The sequence below is a fragment of the Mustela nivalis genome (genome assembly GCF_964662115.1).
Source record: "Mustela nivalis genome assembly, chromosome: 8".
Taxonomy (NCBI): Eukaryota; Metazoa; Chordata; class Mammalia; order Carnivora; family Mustelidae; genus Mustela; species Mustela nivalis.
The window spans coordinates 13,881,025-13,906,234 of record NC_139027.1 but is presented as its reverse complement, the minus strand read 5'-3'; the positions used below and the strand labels follow the sequence as shown (position 1 = coordinate 13,906,234).

Genomic DNA, 25,210 nt, shown 5'->3' with positions numbered 1-25,210 from the left:
CTAAAAGATCAGCATCTAAAAGGGGGAATTCCTAGACCCTACACAAGATGTAAAGACCCAGCTTCCATAGGGAGGATAGGGGAATCCATGTTTTTGAAAGGCTCTTCTTGGGGCTCTCGCTACAGCTGGATTGGTTAATCTCTAAAGTGCAAGGTTCATAATGAGGGATGTTGGAGACAAAGTTAGAAAGGTTGGTTGGTGCCAAATCCTAAAGGGCATTGACATCTAGAATGGATATGGGCTTTATTCATTAGTTAATAGGGTGCCAAGAGAGACCATTGAAGAATGAAATAACATATCAGAGTGGTGCTCCAAAACAGGGATCTTCTGGTGTGTCTAGGCTGGATCAGGAAGGAAGGGGACCAGAGGTAGGGAGAGTAAGTAGACACTAACTATAATTTCTTAAGACAAAGTAATGAAAGCGTGAACTTATGTGGTAACAGCAGGGCTGGGTAGAAAAGCATGGGTGGACTTCTAATCTCATTCACTTTTGTTTACTTGAATTCCTGTTATTTCTCTTGCTTTGATGTTGCCTCCCATTGAAGATGCTTTCAGTAAACCCTTAAGATACTCCAACTCAAATTCTTGCTTTTAGGTTAAAATACATTGTGCTTAATTAAATGTATGAGATTGAATTTGCTGTCATTATTTTAAGGAAAAAAATATGTTTAGGCCATTGAGTCCTCTGGACTGCAGGATGCTTAAAAATGTCTCAACTCTGGGTGCAACTGATTCTTTACCAAATAAGAAAAGGCAAAGAATGGCAGAGTTGTTGACTTTCTATATGTGCCATAATTATACCACGTGCTGGGCACATACAAAATTTTAACAGCCCCAGCCAATTCTCATAGACTTAATGAGTCTTACTCAGGTCTCGGATATCCCAAAGTAGTTCCTTTGGAGGAGTAAGATGGAGCCTGTGACTTCTCATAGGAATCACCTTGCTTTGAACACATAGTGTCTGTTTGACAAAAGCTGCAAATGTGTGGCATATTACTGGCCTTTCATATGAATTTTTGCAGTAGGTAGAAGCAGGTATTCCTAGTTTCTCTGTATAAAGGGACATAAATAAAAGAAAAAGATAAGTGCTATATCCTTTTATTTATGCATGTATTTATTTATCCATTTATTTAAAGTTTTTTTTAAATTCTAGTTAATTTGCATACAGTGTAATATTAGTTTCAGGTGTACAATGTAGTGATTCAAAATTTCCACATAGTACCTGGTGCTCATCACAAATGCACTCCTTAATCCCCATCACCTATTTAACCCATTCTCCTATCCACCTTCCCTCTGGTAAGTTGTTCTCTATAGGTAAGAGTCTGTTTCTCGGTTTGCCTCTCTCACTTTCTTTCTTTTTTTTTCTTTATTTATTTGTTTTATTTATTAAGTTCCATGTATAAGTTAAATCACATGGTATTTGTCTTTCTCTGACTTATGTGACTTAGCATAATACTCTCTAGCTCCATCCGTGTTGTTGCAAATGACAAGTTTTTATTCTTTTTTATGGCTGAGTAATATTCCATATATATATATACACACCCCATATATGTGGTATATATATACCATATCTTCTTTATCCATTCATCTGTTGATGGAGACTTGGGCTGTGGCCATAATTTGGCTATTGTGGATAATACTGCTATAAACATAGGGGTGCATGTATCCTTTCAAATTAGTATTTTTGTATTCTTTGGGTAAATACTTAGTAGTGTGATTGTTGGGTAGGGTAGTTCCATTAACTTTTTGAGGAAACTTCTACTGTTTTCCACAGTGGCTGCACCAGTTTGCATTCCCACCAATAGGGCAAAGAGGGTTCCCTTTTCCCCTTGCCAACACCTGCTGTTTCTTACGTTGTTGCTCTTAGCCATTCTGAGAGGTGTGAAGTGATATCTCATTGTGGTTTTGATTTGGGAAATGCTACATCCTTTTAAATGGAAACATGAGAGGAAGACAAAAAAACTACCTGTCTCAAAATTATGTTGGTTTAATAAATTCGGTTTAAACTTAACCTCCAAAATAAAAAGAAAAAATAGAAATCAATTTTGAGAAAAACTTAAAATTACCTCTTGTGATCTCTACAGTGCCTGTTATGGACTGAACTGTGTTTCTCCCCCCAAATTAATATGTGGAAGCCCCAGGCCCCAGGACATAGTACAGAATATGACTATATCAGGGAAAAGGGCCTTTAAAGAAATGATTAAGTTAAAATGCGGCTCTTAGAATGTGTCCCAATCCAATCTGACTGGTGTCCTTTTAACAAAAAGAAATGTAGACACGCAGAGATACCAGGGATGCTCACAGAGAGAGGGATGACCATTTGAGGACATGCAAGAAGGTGGCTCCCTGCAAGCCAAGGAGCGAGCCCGGAGAAACCACACCTGTTGACGCTCTCTCTTGGCCCTCCAGCCACCAGACCTGAGAGGAAATACACTGCCATGGTGAGGCTGCCCAGTCAGTGGTACGCTGCCGTGGTAGAGCTAGCAGACTAGCGCAGTACCCCACACCCTATAGGGAACCTGAGGGCTCAGGTGGGAGGCCCATCACGTACCCCACAGGATATAAGTGGTGGTGCTTGGTGTGACTGGATCTGCCACTGTCACCACTGAGCATCCCAGATCCCACTGACAGAAACCTGGAGGGACGAGCATTTCAGGGCACATCCCCTTTCTGTCAGATGTGTTCATGTCACAATGCCAGGGATGGAAAAGACCAAAAGGAGAAGATGTTCCAAGTCCCCCTCCATGTGAGCACCTGTGTCACAGCTGAGATGAAATGGAGATTGTTACTAAGGATCAATTTTCAGGTCATAGTAGACTGTGCCCCACCCTCGGCTTTCTTTTGGGAATTCTTCTCTCAGTGTCTGAGCTCTTACCTCCCTCCCCACTTGACCTTGGGGAACCCCTTCACGGTGTATTTATCTCTTATCTTTCTTTGCCCCTCCCCCCACAGTTACTATGTGTTTCCACTGCCGCTTTGTCTTCTCTTTCAGAATGTCCCCTTGATCCTCAAGCCTACCTTTCCCCATGAAGGTTTCCTTCTCTCTGACTCCACGACTGTAAACCCACCCCAGCTAGTTAATTAATATGCACCAGTAATGCCAAGTGCCATCAAATCTAGGACACCGTCAATTGAAACACTCAATATTATTTTATACACCAATGAAAAAGAATAAATGCTGACAAACTATAACACATTATCAAATGTAAGGTGCCTTAAATTCCAGGGTAGTTCCAAAGTAGTAGTAGTAATAATAACAATAATAATAAGTGTTCCTCTTAGAATCCATGGCATGAGATATATAAGCATGAAAATATATTACTTAAGAACAATGGTGTTTTTGGTGTTTTTAAAAAAAAACATATCGCAAAGCATGGTAACCAGCTGAGGTCAGGTGAAATCATCACGCTGTGTTTCAAGTTTGTAATATGTCCACTCATTTCCCAAAATGTGGGGGGATGGAGAGAGGCAGAGATGTTCAGTGTTTGCCTTCAGGTTTCTATGACTTCTGGGCCACTTGTGTCCCCATGCTCATGGCCCGCCATGCTTTTCTGCTACTCTTTGCTTCTCATGCCCCCAGGCTGTTCTCTTTTCTGTGTCTCAGCTGAACAGAGCCTCTTTTCCTCCATATTTTAAAAGATTTCTTGTGTTTTATTTTCATATGTATTCAGTTTTACTGTAGATTTGGGGCAACAAAGGTGGTTAACATTGCAGTACTTATAAGTCTTTCTCCCCTTAACACAAAGAATGTCCTGGCAGATACCTCCTCATGATGGCTCCCAGCCACAATTTGGTTTTCTGTCCACTTCCTCCTTCCCTCGCTACTGTTCTCATCCACCAGCAAATTTCACCAGAGTAGTTTAACTTTTCTCTGACTTCCTGTCAGCTTCTGGGACTCCGTCTCTTCTTTTTTCAGTCTAACTCAGCTTGTCAATGTATTTCCCCCAGAAAGAAATAATGGTCGTCCTCCTAGGAGACAAAGCAGGTTCCTTCCCTTGTGCCTACTGTTTGTTTGGTCATAGACAGTATGATACACAGATCTTCTATATCTAGTTTGATGAATTTTGACAATTGTATCCCTCACCAGAAGGTCCCCTGTGTCCTTTCCAGTGAATCAATGGCCCTCCTTCCTACAGGCAACCACTTCCTAATGTCTATCACCACAGATTAATTTTGCCCACTACTGAACTGTGTATAAATGGACTCAAACAACATATATTCTTTTGTCTCTGAATCTTTCACTCAACCTGCTTTTGAGATTCATTCTTGTTATTGTGTATTTCAGTCCTTCATTCTTTTTTATCGCTGAGTATGATTCTGCACCGTCTCCTTTCCACTTCTGTGGATGAACTTCTGGGTGTTTCTGACTTGTAGCCATCATGAACAAAGCTGCTGTGAATATTCTCATCCAAGTATTCCTGGGGACTTCGGGTTTTCTTTTGTGATTTTTAAATTTACAGTGTAATTTCTCTACTGCCCAAGAAATAAGTAAAGTTCCCTAAGCTATCATCAAAATCTACAACAATACCATGTGCAGTTTCCCAGGACAAACTAATGAAGGCATGAATTCAGGGTGAATAGAGACATTTTCATGACTGTTGAAACTTGTGACTCTTGTGTTTGAGACTGTTTCCAGAGGCTCTGCCTGGTCTGTGAGTGATACTTCATTGATGAGGTCACATGACCACCCTGCTATCCAAATTCTCATTATCTGAGCTTTTGTTATCTAAACTTGGGGACTAAATAGATTTATATACTTTTTTCTTTTCTTTTCTTTTCTTTTCTTTTCTTTTCTTTCTTTCTTTTTTTTTTGAGATGGTCTGACATCTCTCAATATCTCAACCCTCATTCCTATTTCTCTGAGGTCCGGGAGCAGTCTGATTTGGGTACTGTTTTCACCATCTGTGATGAAAAATTTTCATACCTAAATGGAACTTTCCAATGACAGAATTGCTTAGCTTCTGTTTAGCACCATACTCATTTTAGCTCTACCCATCCTCCTCCTATGAAGAACCTAGCAGTTCTGTCTTTGGAAAGCTCCATTGTCTAACAGTGGAAGGGTAAGTTACTTTGCTTTTCTAGCCCTCAGTTTTCCTCTTTGTATTATGGAATTATAACCGTGTCATTGAGTTGTGGCGAGGAATACATGTGACTGATGATATATGGGAGCTCAGGAGTATCCAGGACTTTGGGGTGGACTCATTCTTGTCTCTGCCCCTCGTGACCCACTCTTCCCCTTCGCCCTGCTTCCCCACACTCCCAGAATGCAGCACCTGAGTCTATCTTCCCTGACAGTTACCAACTGGTTTTGGCCAATGGGAAGCACCAGTAAGGGGCAGGGAGGAAATAGAAGTTCGGGTTCTATTTCCCTGGAGTTCTCCCCTCCCCTCCAGATGAGGCTGTGGGTACACAGTGACTCCACGGATCCCACTCAGATCCATGACTGTCCCTCTAGCTGGCTCCCTTCTGGCCTGGAAGTTGTAACAGCCTCTTATTACATATAGTCCCCGAGAGCTCCCATTCTTGGTTGATTCCTTTAACTCATACCTTTGAGCACAGCCTTTTTGTTAAAACATCTTGAGCTACTCCTCTAAGTGTGCCATCTGTTTTCTGCTAGGGCCCTGACAGGTGCCCTTTCCTAGGCATGCAGAGGGTGGCATTAGCCCCGATAGAGTTCAGTGCTTAAGAGATTGTATCTCAGCGCAACCAAGGGATGTCTTAGCGAGAAAAATCCACCATTTGGAATCTGGCTCCATGCAGGCTTAAACATTTTGTTTGTATGTGAAAATCAGGAGAATGTCATTCTTGAAAAGAGATTCCTTTTTTTTTTTTTTTTTTAACTTTTAGCCAAATACTCTTTCCCTCCCTCCCATCTGACACGCACACCTTAAAAAAAAAAAAAAAAAGGAAAAGGAAAAAAAGGACGCTCTGGCTCCTATTTATGAGGGAGTTAGGCGTGCAGTTCTCCTTTCAAAGCTCTCCCACGGAAAGGAAACCAGCCCTGACATTTACACACTCCAGGAGAATTCCAAATAGAATTTGGACAGATTGGGAAGTTACCATCTTGAAATGTGTGGGGGAAACAATCCTGGTGGGAAGATGTGGTGACATATATGAGACAATCCATGGATGTCAGGAATGCGCAGCTCTCTGTGTGCCTCTGCACTTCGAGATCTGACGGGATTGCCAGAAATATGCATATGTTCTTTATGATATCACATGAGAAGGCCAGCCAATTAAAGCACTCCGCAGTAAATGCAAGGAGGATAATTTCTGAGTCTATTTATGATTGCTTAATGTCAACAAAAGGGTCTTTTAAACGCAGCACATTCCTTAGCCTGCACTCGCAGATCATGCTAAACACATCCAAATGCACAAACTATAAAAGGAGGAAGAGGCCGGACCGGCACACCAAGCTCTTTGGTTTCTGCATCTGGCCAGCGTCCACTGGGAGAAATGTAAGTCAGAGTTTACCACATGGATTACAAATGTGCTGAATTGCAAGAATGATTATTAAATGAAAATATCCATAGCACCTGCAGCTTGTCCCGGAAAATTCCTCCAGGGTATTGTGGGTGCTTTTAAAAAAAAAAAATTTTTTTTTTTTGAGGAAAAAAAGTAAGACATGGTGAGATGCAAATGGGAAGCCCAGCTGCTTCTAGGAGCGGCTCCTTAATGTCCTGAAGGGCTCGTGGAGGCGATCTGGGCAGTCGGAGCTGCTTCCATTCCCGTCACGAGCGTGGTGACGGAGGGGTGACGGGAATATCATTAGCCTCTTTCCTTTGAGGTTCGGGTGATCAAGACAGTGAAAATAATACTAATGTAAATGGCAAGGGCTTTAAGAACCCAAGCACATCAGTGCTAAGGGAAGCACGAGCTGGCCCCATAGTTCTGGCTGGCAGTACTCTTTATTCTGTCACAGCTCAGGGAGTCTTCTGGAAAGAAAAACTGAGTGGCTGTGTGGATTTTGTTGATTTAAGACATGATTGTGCATGTGTGCGTGTGTGTGTGTGTGTGTGTGTGTGTGGTGTGTTTGTATATCTGTGTGTGTGTGTATATATATATATATATATATATCACATTTTGGACATATGTAATATTTGGCCATGTTTCAGTTAGCTTCTCTCTCTCTCTCTCTCTGTGTGTGTGTGTGTGTGTGTGTGTGTGTGTGCGTGTGCATGTGAAAATGAAAAGAATAGAGTTAGGAGAAATTCAGTGAAGTGGTTCATTTCTGCAGTGTGGAACCAGAACAGCTAGAGTCAGTTACCACCCTATCCCTGTAAGCACCTGGACGAGTCACTTCACCTTTCTCAGCCTCTCCTCCCCCATGCATAAAATAACAATGATATCGAACCCATACCCCTCTCACAGGTGGACACAAAGATCAAATAATGTCATTGGTGTGAAAGTGCTTTGCATATGTTATGTCGCTAACTAAATATTGGTCGTTATTACCAGAAGGAATTCCCTGCCCCTAAAACTCTCACACCTAAGTGCGATTCTGTCAGATGTATCAGCATAAACATGGTTCACACTTACTTGGAAACTGGGATCTGACCAGAACACTTCACCATGTAAGTAACCTTATTATGGGTTATTGATTAGTAAAGAGAACGCATACACTTAAGTTTCTTTTTAGGATTGGAAAATCAAAAGTAAATCGACGTAATACATGTTTGTACCTTTTTCAAAAAGTGAGCTTTCGTAACACAGATGTGACAGAGATCTTTAACGAGCTTAAAAAGGTGACACCTGGGTGGCTCAGTCAGTTAAGCATCTGCCTTCAGCTCAGGTCATGATCTCAGGGTCCTGGGATGGAGCCCTGCATTGGGTTTCCTGCTCAGAGGGAGTCTGCTTCTCCTTCTCCCTCTGCCCCTCCTCCCTGCTCATGCTCTTTCCCTCTACCTCAAATAAATAAATAAAATCCTTTTTTAATAAAAAAAAAAAGAGCTTTAAAATGTGTTTGCGCCCCTTTCTTGCCCTCTGCCTCCTCTCACCCATCTTTTAAAGGAGATGCCTGCGGTGATTTTGGACTAGGGCCTTAGTGGTGCTGATCCGGGTAATTGGTGGAAAGAGGGCTGACATAAGCCTAAGAAAAGCCAAGTAGATTTACCTTATAGAAAAGCCAGAAGAAAAGCAGACATAGGAGGAAGGTGAGAGCTATTGATTGTTGAGTTTTTGGACTGCTTTTGAACAATTTTGAGATAATGAGAAAAGATATTTGGTTAAGACGGTTATGCAATGATGAGTGGAATTTTGGACAGACGGCTAGAACTAGTTCTGAAGATTATTTTCCTGCCCATTGTGCCCTGCCATTGCCTTTCACCATTTTCTCAGACTTTAGGAAATAATTAAAGTTTTCTGCAATTTCTTTTGAATGCCAGTCTTCGATGACTTCTGAATTTCATTGTGTGTTGAGCTAGAATACGAGCATCTCAGCTTTATGTGGGTTATGTAAAGATAATAAAAAGAAAGTGATCATTATAAGAACTGCAACATAAATTTTGATGTTGAATCAATAACACGTTATATTTTCAGCTATCAAAAGATTCTGGCATATTTTGATGAGCAATATAAGGTAAAATGAAGGAAAACAAGAAATTCACCAGACATATATGAATTATCTGTATCTCCACAGCAAAAGGTGGAAGGACAGAAGCCTGAAGAAAAGTCCCAAACTCAGGCCTACTGAAAAGTTCCTCCTCCAGTGCCGACCCTCTGCATGGGTCATCAGACACCTTTCCTGCTGCTCTGCATCTTTACCTGTCTAAAGGGAGTTCTGGATCCATGCATGGTCTGTTCTAACTGAATGAAATTGCTGGGATTATCTACTCACATCCCCTAATTTGATATACAAACACTCAGGCAAAAAACTTGGAAGGACTAACCCAAGATCAAATAATTCACTAAGGACAACTAATCCTAGAGGTTCGCGGTCTTTGGGACCACACCAAACTTCCCTGAAAAGCATTGTAGAAGGGATGCACCAGAGAGGTAGGTGATGGAAAGTGAACAGTCGTGCACACACCAGAACCACCTGAATAATTGTGCCTATTTTCTCTGCTTACCTCCAGCCACTAAGGAGCATCAGGAAGCCAGCTGCTGTGGGATGCAGTGTGGCCTCCCACTGGGAATACTTCCTTCACTCCACGAATCCATTTCTAGTACACGGCTATCCCTGTCTATCCTGCAAAGGGCCTACGAAGTTCTGTTAATCATCTCCCTACCCATTAAACTGAGCTGTCATGCCTGTAATGTTCACCTCTACTTAACATGCACACACAATATTAGACAGGAGGTAAGCCTAAAGCTCTTAAAATGACTGCATATGATAACATACAGGATTCCCTTTATCTTCTTTCTTACAACAGATTGGCAAAGGTCTGATGTGACATGAGTGTAATGTAGCTGGAAAACCATAGCTTGAAATTCCTAGATGATATGAAATACCTTTCGAATCTTCTTCTTATTCCTAAGAATTTATTTTCTAGATTTACTTAGAGGGGCTTTGCTCACACAATATGAAAGAGAAAGTCCGAACACACTATATTTCCTGACTATAACCAAACTGGAAACATCATGTAAACATTAGCTCTTATATTTTAGTTTTTCTGTTCTGAATTGCAATCTTCCATCTCTGAGTTATGTGCTAACCAAAATGAGAACCGTGGGAAGAAAATGCATGGCTCTGTTTAAGTCTGAGTGTTTGAGTATTGGCAGGAGTTAGGATTGATAGGGTCACAGGAAATCATGAAAAATCATTTTGTCTAGCTGCCTTGCCTTCTACATTCATTCTCTATTATGCATGCCTCTTTAATGATCACAGTTCCCTGGAAATTTCCCCTGGCTTTTAAAGGAGGCAGGAGACTACTCCTGCCTTTGATGACCCCGGTCTAGTATCCAACAATACTCACAGAACAATACATGTTTTTCTTATATCCAACCTGATGTCTAAATATAGATTCCTGCTTCTGACTATAGTGAAGTAGCTTTTGACAGACTTATCTTCCTGCCAAGAATAGCTAGAAGCTTGATTTTTAAAAGTTGTCAAAGGCATGAGGGAGCTACTGATATAACAAGAACTTGAGGGGCCAGATGCTGAGAGAAAGGAAGTTCAGGGAGGTGAGCACACTGGTTTCCTACTCAGGGCACTGGGCAATTTTTGTTGTAGAGTAAGAGGGTGAGAAACCAGTCAGAGAACCACTTCTAATGGGTAGGGAAGTGGTAGAGGTTTGGGGAATATTAAGAGCTAGAGAGCAAAAGAACTTTGTGTTTTCAAAGCAACTAAAACTTGAGGGTCAAGATTCTGAAGAGAAGAAATGTACAGAGAAAGGACACCAGGCAATTGCCAATTCAGCTGCATAGGGCAAGAGGCTGAAAGGCTAAGAAGAGAGCAGCTGAAATGCAGAGTGGAGCTTTTGATGGTTATATGATGCCAAGAAATTAAAAAATGGAATATCCAACTTGGAAATGAAGACGTGACCAATGCAAGCACTTCAGGCTCTCAGAGGGCACCGCTAGAGGATTATACTCTCTAGAGGTGGAGCCAGCCAGAAGTAGACCAAGATATTGCACGGAACACTGGGTGTTGTACATAAACAATGAATCTTGGAACACTGCATCAAAAACTAATGATGTATTTTATGGTGACTGATGTAACACAATAAAAAAATTAAAAAAAAGAAGTAGATCAAGACTTCTCATAATGCAGTTTAATCTCAAATCAATTCAGTCTCTGATTGATGCATCCAAGGCATTGACAGAATTTTAAACACAATATCTGACATTCAATAAAAATGATCACCTTTGCTGAAAACAGAATTGAGAAGTAAATAGACTAGAGAAACAGACACATGACAGAGATACTGGAATTGTTAGAAATGTGTTTAAAAGTAATTGTGATTAATACATTCAAGAAGATGGAGAATTTCATCATGGAACTGAAATCTATATAAAATAATCATAAGGAATCCTAAAGATGAAAATTCTAATATTTGATATTAAGAAATTAATAGATGGATTTAATTCCAAATTAGATAGCATTGAAAGGACCTCAGTAAACCTGAAGATGGCTTAGTAAAAAGTATTTAGAGTGAACCATGAAGACAAAAAAAAAAAAAAAAGAAAAGACAAGAATTGTGGAAAAGAATGTAAGAGAAACAAATCTAGTGGAAAATCTAATGCAGTGTTTCTAAACCTCTGCACTATTGACACTTTTTGAATCAGTTTTTTTGTTATTGTTGTTTGTGGGAGTGTTTTTGCCAGGGGGAAAATAAATATATTATCCTCAGTTGATAGCTATGAGTCTAACATAAAATAATGTCATAGGGAGAATGGGATAGAGGTAATACTTGAAGAGAAATGGCCAGCAATCGACTCAAAAAGTTATAAATCTAACACCTACACATGTCATAGTAAAACTGTCAAAAACCAAAAATAAAGAGGAAGTCATATAAAAAAGTTAAAAAGATCCATTACTCTTGAAGGAGTCACTTTAAAGACCACTCACTTCTCAATAGAAATGAAGGAAACTGTGCAACACCAGAATGGTATGTCTAAAGTTCTAGGGAAAAAATGACAACTTAGAATTCTATAGCCAGCAAAAATATCTTTTGAAAATGAAGAAGAGGGGCGCCTAGGTGGCTCAGTGGGTTAAGCCTCTGCCTTTGGCTCAGGTCATGATCTCGGGGTCCTGGGATCTAGCCCCGCATCAGGCTTTCTGCTGGGAGAGGAGCCTGCTTCCCCCTCTCTCCCTGCCTGCCTCTCTGCCTACTTGTCATCTCTCTCTCTCTCTGTCAAATAATAAATAAAAATCTTTTAAAAAAATGAAGAAGAAATAAAGGCATTCTTGACAACAGCCAACAGATCTCATTCCCAGCAGGAAATGACCTACAGAAAATCCTAGCAGGAAATGCAGGAAGAAAAGAAGAATGGAAAGGTTGACTGTGTGAATAAATCTAAAGACATATTGACTCTAAAAAAAAAAAAAAAAAACCAGTAACAATCATACCTTATGGGATTTCAAGATATGTAAAAAATAAGATATATGGTAACAATAACATGAGATAGGAGGATTTGTATAGAAAAGACCTAACTTAGGAGTTCCAAGACTGCTCTCATTAGGAAGACCTGCTTTCAAGGTTGACTACATAGGCATCTTGGAACTTAAATTTTGGGAAGGTCAACAGCATTCCCTGAACTGAAAGAGTGGCTCACTGTAGCTAAACGCTTTGTACAAACAATGTGGTTTATGCTGAACGCCTGCTTTATTTCTGGAAGTCTGGAATGTTGTTAAGTGTCTATGTGACCAGTATCCAATCTGTACCTTGGGTGCTGAGTCCCTGATGAGCTTTCCTGGTGGACAGTCATTTGACATGAATTGCCACAACTTCTTGCTTTTGGAATTAAGCATGTCCTGTGTGATTTCACTAGGAGGCAACTCTTACTATTTTGTGGCTGGTTCCCTCCAAACTACCACATGCCCCTTTTCCCTTTGCTGATTTTATCTTGTCTCTTTGACTCACTCAATTCAGTCAAACCTATAACTATATTCTGAGTCCCGTGAGTCCTCCTAGTGAAATACTGACACCAAAGATCACAATTACATTAAGTGTACATGGTCTATATATCCTATTTGAAAGATGTATCTGTCTAAATTTTGTAAAATGTCCAACCATAGTCTCTTTAAAGGAGAAACACCTGAAATATAAGGAGGCAAAGTGATTGAAAATAAAAGCATGGAAAACCAGTAGTTCATGGCACCATCTCATAAAGATTTACAAGAATTGATTTTTAAATATTCAGGAATTTTGAAGGTCTGTTGTTAAAACTTCAGTTGTTTGAGATTGGCTGTGGTGGATGCATTCACCATGTGAATGGATGCAGATTCACTGTAAATTTGCAAATGTCACAAATTGGGTCCTCTTGATTTTCAGAGAGCCAGTTCACTGGTACCTCACTGATGTAAGCCTTACTTAAGGAAAGCTGATGCGGCTATGTTAATAATCTTTTCCAAGGTATGAGGCCTTGTAAAGATATAGAAATATGGGGTGCCTGGGTGCCTCAGTTGGTTAAGCAACTTCCTTTGGCTTGGGTCATGATCCTGGAGTCCCAGGATCAAGTCCCACATCTGGCCTCCTGCTCAGCAGGAAGTCTGCTTCTGCTGCTGACCTCTCTCTCTTATTCTCTCTCTCTCTCAAATAAATAAAATCTTTTTAAAAAGATATAGAAATTCACTTCCTAATTACAAAGTAATTAAGCCACTGGTAAGATAACAATTTCAAATTTGTAAACATCTAATAACAGATCTTCAGAAAATAAAGGGCAAAAATTAACAGAATTTAAAGGAGCCATATGCAGATTCACAATCATAATAAAGATACCAAAACACCTTTCTCAGTAAACTCAAAATATATTGGAAGGATTTCCTGCCTCTGTGACCCTTATGGTGGAATGGAAATACTAGAATTTCTCATCTATGATCTTTACATTTAAGTCTGAAGAAAAAGTATCCTAAATATTGGCCTTCACCCCACTCATCTTAAACTGTTCAGCAAAAGAAATTCTGGATATTTGATATGGGGAATGACTGTTCATGCATGTTTTTATCATTAGTCAACATTTATTGAAAGTCATGTTGTGCATTCCCTGATTTAGTTGTTGATTGTACCAAGAGGAGCAATATATTGTTCTTATTCTCAAAAATTTAATTTGAGATGTAGACATATAAACAAGTAATTGAAGAATAAGGCAATAAATAATTGATTATCAGCTGGGCTACTTCTCATTGCAATAATAAAATAATAAAAATAATAAAACCCCCACACAGATTTATTTTTTTAAAGATTTTATTTATTTATTTGACAGAGAGAGATCACAAGTTGATGGAGAGGCAGGCAGAGAGAAAGAGAGAGAGGGAAGCAGGCTCCCTGCCAAGCAGAGAGCCTGATGCGGGACTCGATCCCAGGACCCTGAGATCATGACCTGAGCCGAAGGCAGGGGCTTAACCCACTGAGCCACCCAGGCGCCCCAGATTTTTTTAATGTTATTCTAGAACTTGTGAATTCCTGAAATCACAGAAAGTTAGAGATAGATGGACAGGACCTTTGAAATAAACTAACTGGAGTGCTGTAATTTTGACATTAAAATATAACACAATACAAATGCATTAAAGTTCAGAGTAGTGAAGTGATTTATTTATGTCTATCTAACAAATTAATTTGTCATACCTGAGATGGAAAACACCCTATTCTTTATTCAGTACTATTCTTCTTATAACATATTGCATACTTTAGTTCCCATTTGAGTCCATTCTATTTTGAAGTAAAGCAGCAGTTTCTTCAGCCAAACAAATAATCAAGTTGAAAAGAAGATGCAGATGATCATTCAAGATTTATATGGATTTTCATTTATTCTGAAATCTTTACACATTCATAACCAAGTGCAGTTAAGAATCCTCAAGGCAAATAATATGTTGATTCACTTATTTATTTCACTATCAAATGTTTTTTAGTAAGATATTGTACAAAGCACTGGAGATGCTGATTTTTGGATTGGTGATAAATTCATTTAAAGAATGACTTCACAGAGTGCATTATCTGGGGGAGGGGAATAAATGAACACATATCTAAATATTTATAATAATGGTAAATGATACTATAGATGTATGTACAAAGCAAGTATATGTAAGAGGAGATAAGACTGATTTTGAGTAATCTTTTATGGCCAGAAGCCATATGGTAGACACATCACAAACTTTGTGGAAATAACTGTATATGAGAAATGTATATGAGTCTGGATGTATGTATGAGAAGGTGGCTAAGGTGACTGTAGAAGTGACACAAGAACTATACTCGATATTATTAACATAAAAGTAGTCACCACATCACTGGAAGATAGTAGAAACACAAAGGTAGTCACTAACTCTTTGGTTAAACTAAGATTGAGAGTACCAGTATAGCTTAGGTAGAAGCTTGCTTACTAATACCATCTTTGGACAAGCTCAGGAGAATGGATTATGGGATTCTGAGCATCCTCCTTGTCCTAGTACCTTTCTGAATTAAATAGAGACAGGTGTTTCTTTTAAAATTTTGTATCATGTTACCCTGTTATTCTGACCGATAGTGGTGACAACTAAAGATCAGTCCTCTAGCCAAAAGTAACCATCTATGAGTATACTATTCAATATGGTAACCACTAGCCACATGTGGCTAATAAGCACTTGAAATGTGGCTAATATAATTGAGATAGTTTCCAGGTATAAAATACACATGGGATTTCAAAGAATTAATATGGGGAAAAAGAAGGTAAAAATATCTGAATAAATTTTTACTTAGTACATGTTTAAAATGTTAGTGATTTAGATACACATATTAAATAAAATGTTATTACAATTATTTCACTTTTGTGTTACATTCTTATTTGTTATTGTTTTTTTGGAGCATTTGCGCTTTTTTTTTTTTTTTTTTTTGGTTAAAGATTTTATTTATTATTTGACAGAGAGCACAAGTAGGCAGAGCAGCAGGCAGAGGAAGATGACGGCTCCCTGCTCAGGGAGCCAGATGTGGGACTCCATCCCAAGACCCTGGGATCATGACCTGAGCTGAAGGCAGCCACTTAACTGACTGAGCCACCCAGGTGCCCTGCTTTTATTTTTTTAAATTAAATTTTTAGTTTTAATTCCAATACAGTTAACATGCAATATTATTAGCTTCAGGTATACAATATAGTAATTCAACAATTCTATATGTTACTCAGTGCTCATCATGATAAGTGTACTTTTAATCCTCATCACCTATTTCACCCGCCCCCCACCTACCTCTCCTCTGGTAACTGTCAGTTTGTTCTCTATAGTTAAGAGTCTTTGAGGGGGGCCGGGAGAGGGTGGTGGGGATATAGACATTGGGAGTGTATGTGCTATGGTGAGTTCTGTGAAGTGTGTAAACCTGGCAATCCATAGACCTGTATCCCTGGGGATAAAAATACATTAGATGTTTATAAAAAAATAAAAAAATTAATAAATTGGGGGAAAAGGAGTCTGTTTCTTCATTTCTCTCTCTTTCTCACTCTGTTTTCCTTTGCTCATTTGTTTGATTTCTTAATTCCCATATATGAGTAATACTATATGGTATTTTTCTTTCTCTGACTTTTTTTTCTCTGACTTATACTTTCTAGCTCCAACCATGTTGTTGCAAATGGCAAGATTTCATTCTTTTTATGGATGAGTAATATTCCAGTGTGTGTGTGTGTGTGTGTGAGTGTGTGTGAGTGTGTGTGTGTGCCGTATCTTCTTTATCCATTCTTCTGTCAGTAGACACTTGGGCTGCTTCCATAATTTGACTATCATAAATAAAGCTGTAATAAATATCAAGGGTGTATGTATCCCTTTGAATTAGTGTTTTGGTATTTTGGGGGTAAAGAACCAGTAGTATGGTTACTGGTTCTCTTTTTAACTTTTTGAGGAACCTCCATCTTGTCCCCAGTGGCTGTACCACTTTGCATTTCCATGTTACATTCTTGATGTAGCTAATAGAAAGTTTAAAATTGTATATACCGGGGCGCCTGGGTGGCTCAATGGGTTAAAGCCTCTGCCTTCAGCTCAGGTCATGATCCCAGGGTTCTGGGATCGAGCCCCACATCGGGCTCTCTGCTCAGTGGAGAGCCTGCTTCTGCCTCTCTCTCTCTCTCTCTCTCTCTCTCTGCCTGCCTCTCAGCTTACTTGTGATGTCTGTCAAATAAATAAATAAAATCTTTAAAAAAAATTGTATATACCTCTTATATTTGATGCTGGCATTGTATTTCTGTTGGACAACGCTGCTGGTCTATCAGCTAGACTAGAAGCTCATTAGGGGTCCCGAGCAATGACTTCACCCAGTAGAGGCACCCCATGTTGATTGGTGATGAGTAGCCAATTAGATTTTTTCTCTTGAGCCATTTTGAAACACAGAGAAACACAAAAGAACAGCGGGGTTGGGGAGAAGCATGCAGAGAAAAGGAAGCTGGGTCAAAGACTATGGGGCCTCAGGGTAGGGAACCGTGGCTGGCCATCCCAGAGGAGACAGGTTGAGAGAGAATCATCAGAATTGCCTTAAGTTATGAATGCCATTGTGCTTTCAAGAGGCCCAATGTGTGGTTTTCGTATTTTATTTCTTCCCTATCTTATGATAAGTCCTGTCATTTGTGGTCCCTAAGTGTTTCTCTGTTCCTTGTACTTCAGAAGAACTTAACCCTTAAATTGAGTAATAGAAAGGACCAGCGGAGTTGGTATTTTCTTGGGAAGAAGGAGAGGAGATTTTTAAGGACAGCAGATCCTTTCACGGAGCCTGCACCCTGTTCTTACAAGGGTACAAGTGGAGGCAAGTGCTTAATGTAAGGACAGAGTGCATCATCATCATTACTGTTTTGATAATTTTTTGCATTTTTTTATGAGAACTAAGTTAATGAAGGTACAGGACCACATAATAGCACTCACTAGAGATTTCTCTTTCCTTTGAGAAAAAAAAAGTGAATGAGACTCAAGATGGCTAGAAAGAGGGTTAAGTTGAAAATGAGTAATTTTTTTAGCATTAAAGCGTTCTAGTTAACACTGTCAAAAAACAAGCATCTTTCTTGGAACTGCACTCTCTTCCCTTGTATATGAATCCTCTCAGAGCTAAGTCAGCCGACACTAGATCACTAAGAGCTATGTGCAACCTTTTCTGCAGGTCAGTTGTTCTCAAAGTGTGGTCCATGGGACAGTAACAGCTGCATCAGCTAGAAACCTGTTAAAAATGCAAATTTTTGGACGCTCATTTCAGACCCACTGAATTAGAACCTCTGGGGGCCCAGTAACTGGTTTTAGCCGACCCTGCAAGTGACTAGGGTACATTCAAACTGGAGAACGACTGCTCTGTATCGTTACTGATGCAGTTTCTCCAGTTTGAGTTGCTCTGTGGGCTTGACCCTCCATATTCAATCTGTGAGGCTAGCTGCTCACTCTGCTTTCTTTGGGAAATCGTGCTAAACTTCCTGGGGCCAAAGGAAGTTTGTGTTGTCTTGCTGAAATGTCAACACACCTGAGCTAATTCATATCCAATTTTAACTTGCTCTCTAAGTGGTTTCATGTGTGTGAAACAGTAAGCTTGAATACCCATTGAGGGTAGGATTTTTGCAACCTCTTTTCCACCTCTCTGTAAGTCCCCAGTCGGTATGTTTTCTGCACCAAACTGGAAATCGCATAGAAACTCCTTTGTCTTTGCATGGAAAATCATATTAATCCCCTTGAAGGTCAGGAGTGACATCCAAAGACTGCTCTTTTTGTCTTCTTCCTGCCTGGGATGCAGGACGTCTAGGACCTAGGTGAATGGATTTTCAAAGCCTCTTTCCCTTCACTTAAAAACTTCCTTCTTCATTGAAAAACATGCCAGGGAATCCAGCTTTTCTTCTCCTCTTAAAACACTGGGGTGTTACTGCAGTTTCAGAAGTGTTCCTGAATTTTTAAGAGCGCCTCTGAGAATAGGAGATAAGGCTTAAAAGTCCTCAGTAATTTGCCCGCTCCCTTTAAGACCTTCAGAAACTCTTTAGGTACATTAAAATGTTTTCCTTTAATTTTTAATTTTTGTTTTACGATAAGGCTAATTAAAGCAACACCTGTTTGGAATGATATAGTTGGTGCTGGGTCAACATTTCCATTGGTTTATAATCCAGCTGTGAAAACTCAATTTGAAGTAAAACTTGGGTGTATAATATCCAAACCCAGGGGGATTCAAAAGAAACACTAATATACCAGTGTGCATATTAGGGGGCAAAACAAATAGAAGCAAAGTGGTTTCAGGTGCTCTTTAGCACTCACATAGTGTGCAAACAGATTTTACGACCATGGTTTGTAGGCCTTCAGCTCCTCATGGAGGTAGGATGCCTTTGGGTATTTAAAAGGAATGAAAACAGGCAATTTAGTCTATGTAAAATACTAGCTACTGTGCACGCGTGGTAATGAGGCTTCTCTCATCAGAGGGGTCTTAAGATGTGAAATGACTCCTCTCATGTTTCTCTGGATTTAAGACCCCCTGAGGGCGTCCTGATGTGACAGACGACAGTATGTCTAGAAGACCAATGAGGTGCGTCTGTCCTCCCTTTTCTATTGGGAGACCAAAGCAGAGATTTATTAGCATGTCAGGTAAAGAAACTGGAACTTGGGTTCAGGCTGGAAATAACATTGCGGACTAGAACTTGCCCTACAGTGGTTCTCCGACACTTTTTAATACCTAGAGAGAGACCAATAAATAAAGCAGATAAAAGTGGAGCTGTTCAGATTAAATTAGGGGGAGAGTCTAGAACCCCAGCTGCTGGGCTCAAAGACACTCAGAAGCCTGGAAGAGGTTTGGTGGGACCCCTAAGGGGTGAGAAGCGCAGGCAGAAGATTATTGTCCTGTCAATGACAAAGTAGGTAACCCAACTCTAGGCTTTATTGTGAGACACTCTTTTTGGAGAAGTTTGGCCAGTTGAAGAAGGTAAAATGAGTGTTTAGCAGGTTTTGCTTGCAGATACCTTCAAGATACTCTACAGCTCCAAAGAACTGGTGTAGAGGGGGTCTGGCTTCAGCTGACCCTGACAAGTTTCTTAGGTAGCAACTTTTCCTCAGTGAGCCCCAGGAATTTTCCTTAGGGAATGGAGATGGAAATTCCTGCCAAGTACATTGTTTGTTTATTTGTTTGTTTGTTTGTTTTGAGGGGCTTGGGGAATCAAATGAAATGTTGGATTTTAGATGACTTTGCTCTTAAATTAAAGCCGTCAAGAGAGTCTAGGGTAAACTAGAATGTGAGCTCCTATACCAGAAGTATGAGGCAGAAAGGAGAGACATTTTTTCCTGGAACCTTTCAGAGAAGTTGTATGGATCACATATGTCTTCAATCCCTTTTCTCTCCTCATCTTTCTTGCAACCAGACTTTCATGCTACCCATGTCTCTCCTACATTTCCTGTCATTCTAGCGAGATACCTGCTTAATCTAAAGGAACCATGGATCCTTCAAGGTGGGCAAGATGTTAAAGATGATGCTATCAGCCTTCTAATTTTACGGTGGAAAATTCCAACTTTAAAACTCAGGTCCTAGGGGTCCTAGGCCAGACTTTTCTGAAAAATGGTGGGCAGTTATGTTCCTGCCATGGATGAGGATGTTGCCACCATGAGACTGGACATTTCCCTCTGGTGTCTCTTACTCTCTGTCCTTGGGATTATGAAGAGCCAGTGGTCTCCCACTCCTAGACTCCACTGGGGAGCAAGTGGCTGGCCATTTCTTAAAGAACGTGTAGCAGGAAGCAAGCAAGGGTCCCATGCCAACTCTCATCTCAGACTCATGATGCTTTACCACCTCTAGTAATCTCCCACCTGACATCAGAGCCTTCTCCTGAAGGTGGCAGTAATCCAGACACTCTTGGATGTTTTGTTTAATTATAGGTAAAAATGGGTGTCAATCCATTTGTGATCGTTGGTTATTAAATATGAATAGATCCAACACTGGGACCAGTGGTACTTTGTACTCCTCTAATCCTTCTGGGCCACAGTCTTTCCTGCCTGTAGGTGAGTTTGGCCAGGTGTTTTCCTCGCTCCTCTTTCCACCTTTCGCCTTGACAGTACACTACTAGCTCTTGGCAGTAGTGATTGTAACCGTAGGAGGAAAAGGGAAAAAAGAGGCTGTGCAGGGCACCTTGCATCCAAACTTGCTAAAGTAGTTGTAATTGCAACTCTGTTTGGTTAGTCCCAGAAAAGATGTTAAAAATCATTGCAGGAATGTGGAAATAATATCTTGGTACCCAAAGTGCATTTCCTAGACTGTTTTTACAGTTGGGAGTAGCAAAAACACTCTTTGTCAGATGATGTGTGCTGATTTTTTGTGTTTCAGAAAAATATGGTTCACGTAGATGAGGAGTGGAAGACCCTCAGATGACTATGGCATAGCTTGTGTGTTTGAGATTATGAAGCTAGGAAGAATTCAGGAGAGAAGATGAGGTCAATGAATGGCTTTTGTTTGTAATTTGACAACCCAGTGATGGCTGGAGAACACTCTGGAGGCCCAAAGAGCCATCCATCATGTGAACTCAGCAGCAAGCTAACCCCACCTGATGAGATGGGGCTGGAGGCAACGGAGGGCTGCCAAGCCTCCTGTCCCTTGAGAATAAGCATGCATTGTCTCTTGAGAGGTTAGGAGCCCCTTCTTTCCACTGGGCTTCCCCACATTTATCTCATACAACTCACCAAGCTGGAATTTGACCTCTGCAGCCCTAATCCCTTTTCCATGTGATTCTTCTGAGATATGGCTTCTACGTAGGATTCCCAAAGCCAATCACACTGTCCTGTGACTCTAACAGAGAAGCCCCAACAATGAAATCAAGTGGTTGGTGCTAATAAAGCAGCTGGTGGAATGAACTGAATTCATTATAATCAGCCCAACTCCTTCATTTTATCAATGCTCAAATCAAGGTATGAACGTTGGAAGGGTGAACCCTGGTTTTCAGAGTAAGTTAGCGGCAGAACCAATCCTGGAGCCCAGATCTTTTGCTTGTCATTTCCTAAGGCTGGACTCATCCTACAAGCATCCCACAAGCAAATAATTCTTGTGTAAACGTGTATTCCTGGAAAGTTTCTGTGAAAAGTGCCAGGAAGGGGCTTTTTATGAGCCATTTCCTCAGGACGAGCTCTAAGCTACTAAGCCATCTGATATTCATATTGACCACACAAGAGTATGGTGATGATACAGTGGAGGTTTTGTCTCTTTTGCTGTCTTTCTGTTATTTACCAAGAGTTGGGGCTGAGGATGGGGTTCAACCTGGAGGAAAAGGTAAGCAACTTAAGGGTCAGTTGATCTAAAGAGAGTTTTATCAGTTATCACCTGTGACTAAATATGAGATGTTTAACAGGTAAATATGAAAGGACATGGTGACCAAATGGGTCAAGGAAAGAGAGAAGTATAGTAGGAGTCCAGATTAGGCATTGAATTGTTTGACCTGGAACCTTGAATAACACATGGAAAATTGATGAATGAACAAAATAAAGTCTCAGAATTAAGTGCTCTATTATGTGCTTGAGACTCCAGATCTTCAAAACAAAATAAGAGGTGGAGCTTAATCCTACTTCCACTCCCATCTCACATGGAAGTGTGGGCTGACTTGGCCGTGAGTCACTTCCAAAGAATAGAGTCAGGTAAGGGAAAGCAGAAACTTCATAGTTGAGAAGCCACTACATTAACCAAGTGATCAAAATTAACATCATCAGTGTTGTCATGTAGCCCTGATGGGAGGTGATGGAGAGGGTACCTCTGTGGAATAATTTTCCCCAAACTCATAAGCCCAGTCTAGCCATGAGAAAAACTCAGATTGTGAGACATTTTATGGCTTACTGGCCAGTACTCAAGATTGTCAAGGTTGTGAAAAACAAAGAAAGACCAGAAGATATTGAGGAGCTATGAGAACTAAATGCAACGTGGTACCCTGGATTGGCTCTTGAGACTGAAAAAGAACATTAGTGGAAAAGGTGATAAATTCCAAATAAATTCTAGAAGTTAGTTGACAGTAATGTTCCAATGTTGGTTTCTGAGTTTTGGTAAATACACTATGGTAATGTAAGGTGTTAATATGGGGAACTGGATAGCTGGTGAAACTTTTCTGAAATCCAAAATTATTCCCCCAAAATGGTTAAATCAAAAATAAAGCAACAGGAGTTCCTGGCTGAGTCAGTCAGTTGGATGTCCAACTCTTGATTTCGGCTCAGGTCATGATCTCAGGGTTGTGAGATTGAGCCCTGCGTCGGGCTCTGTGCTGGGCATGGAACCTGCTTGGGATTTCCTTTTCCCTTCTTCCTCTGCCCCTTCCCCCACTTCTCTAAAAAAGATTAAATAATAATAATAATAATAATAATAATAAAACAAGCCACTAACCAACCAATTATTTCTTTTGGCCCTATCTCTCTTCTTTTGTAGGTTCAAAATATCACACTCACTGCTCACATTTTCTTGTCTCCCAATTCATTCCCAAGCCCACTTCTTTCTGATTTCTGCTCTCCAGGACTTCACTTGTAGTTTGGTTGACACAAATGACTACTTTCTCTTTGAAATTCTATCTTCCTTTGGTTAGTGATTCCCTAGGGTCTCATGGCCAACCCTCCTATTTGTTCCTACTCTCCCTGCTGCCTGGATGATCTCACCTTCTCTGTGTCTTCAGTTTTCACACACTGCATATATCAATGACTCCCTTTCCCTGAAAATTATCCTGCCTACCAGAAACTCTTTTTGAGTGTCCTACAGGCACTCCTTCAAAATGTCCCCAAGCTAAATTGTTTTTTCTTATTCCCCTTTCTTGAAAAACTCCCTCTATTCTCTACCTTGGTGAATGGCATCATTGCTCATCCAGTTGTCCATGCCAGAAACTTGAGCATTTACTCAAGTCATTCCTTCCCTCGTTCCCCTTTACCCCTTTAAAGATCTCCTAGCTCTGTCCTATCCTCTTGGTCTCCACTTTGCCACCATCCATTTTCACCTGCCTTACAACCCCCTGACTGAATTCTCTCTAGATTCAGATTCAGCCTCTAGATTTCTAATAATATTTTAAAAAACAGAAAGTCTAAACAAGTGATACCCCTTCTTAAAACCTTCAGTGTCTTCCTATCGCTTTGAAAGACCGATCTAGACTTCTTTACATAGTGTTCAAGAACTTTCATCATCTCACTCCCTGTGCCTTTTCTGTTTTGTTGTCTTCTGCTCCTTGCCTGCTTCCTGCATTCCAGCACAGCAAACTCCTTCTACTCCTCCAACTCTTGGACACATAATACCTTTCGCTTTCTTTTGACTTTTGCTTAACAAAAAGGTCCTTCCTTTGCTACCACTCAACACAGACCAGTACATGTTTTATGAATAAACTTCTTCTTGCCTCCTACCCTGATAAATAGAAGTGCAGAGAGATTTAGTCACATGTTCACTGATAATTGTGGTCTTCTCACTGAGCACCTTGAGCTGATGGGAGGTTTTCACTGTTGGTTGGTTTGTTTGGTGATGAATTCCGAGAGAAGTAAAAGGGGTTAGAACATATGGTCTGCTGGGGACCAGAATTCTTTACGAAGGGAGGAAGGGAAAATAGGATAAGTAAGTGGGCCCTTTATACGTTTGAGATGTGTGAGATTAGGAGAAAGAAGGTGAAATGCTCTCCAAAATGGCAGCCTGGACCCCAAATTTAAAACATTAATTTATAATGATAATCCCCAGAGAAAAACATCCACCTTGGCAAGCGATTCCCAAGTTGGAATGGCTGATGGATGGCCAGGGGGCGACTGCTGAGATGAGGTATGATGCTGTCCATGGAGAGGAGGGCGGACATTGGTGAATTATGGACTCTAATTCCACCTGGGACCGCGAGTAAATAACAAAGTGCCAGAGCGAGGCTCCAGATGGTTTGTGTAGTGAGTGTGACCAGAACTCCAGCGAGGAATTGGAGCCTGGTAATTCAAACCGGGCCTGCCTTTTTATGTTGTAGCAATTCACAGACTTGCCAGAGAGTGTCTGTTGGGTGTGCTGGTGGCCCCTTTACAGAAACAGGCTTCCTAAGAAATAGCTGATACCAAAACGTGTAGGCCATGTCAGATGCTGGCCAAAGCCCATTTCTCCCTGGAAGGTGATTACCAACAAATTTCGGGAAACCTCAGGCTCAGATCAGTAAGCTTGTATATATGTCAGCCCATGTGATCTATTGCGAAGCGAGTGTTCTAGACTGGAGGAGGCAGAACTGGGATAAGGAGGTGAAGGAATAATCCTTTCTAACCGCCTTATTCTATCATGCCTCATTTTATAAGCCCCCTGTTGTGTCTACCTTGATTAGGTATCGATGAGGATATTTCTCCCCTCCCCCCCACCCAGAACTGTGTGAGAGACATGGAGGGCCTCCAGAAGCCCGTGCCATCTGTGAACCGCAGGTGCAGTTACTCAGATAAGAGCAGACTTCTCCTGCGCCTCCTATTGGTAAGTCCCAAGGGGCTCAAGCCCCTGCAGCAAGCAGGGTAGGGTGGGACCCCTGCTCCACCATCACAGGGCGCCGTTGGATGCCTGGAGGAGGAGATGGACAGGAGGCAGCAGGGAAGGCACATGAGCCGCAGACAGCCTCCCAGGGATGGGTAGACTGGACGAACTACTCAGAGACAAAGTCCCAGATTGACAGCATGGATGCGCAGACATGCATTGGTCTGAGGACGAAG

At 40.7% G+C, this 25,210-nt stretch overlaps 1 protein-coding gene across 2 annotated transcripts in view; it reads left to right on the top strand.

Annotated features, from left to right (window-relative positions):
- OSR1 (odd-skipped related transcription factor 1) overlaps positions 1-25,210 on the top strand; it is a 228,166-nt gene that overhangs the window by 129,682 nt on the left and 73,274 nt on the right. For both annotated transcript variants that reach the window (XM_082744178.1, XM_082744179.1), the window contains exon 3: positions 24,876-24,977. The gene's annotated coding sequence lies outside the window, so the exon portion shown is untranslated. The remainder of the gene's footprint in view (positions 1-24,875; positions 24,978-25,210) is intronic.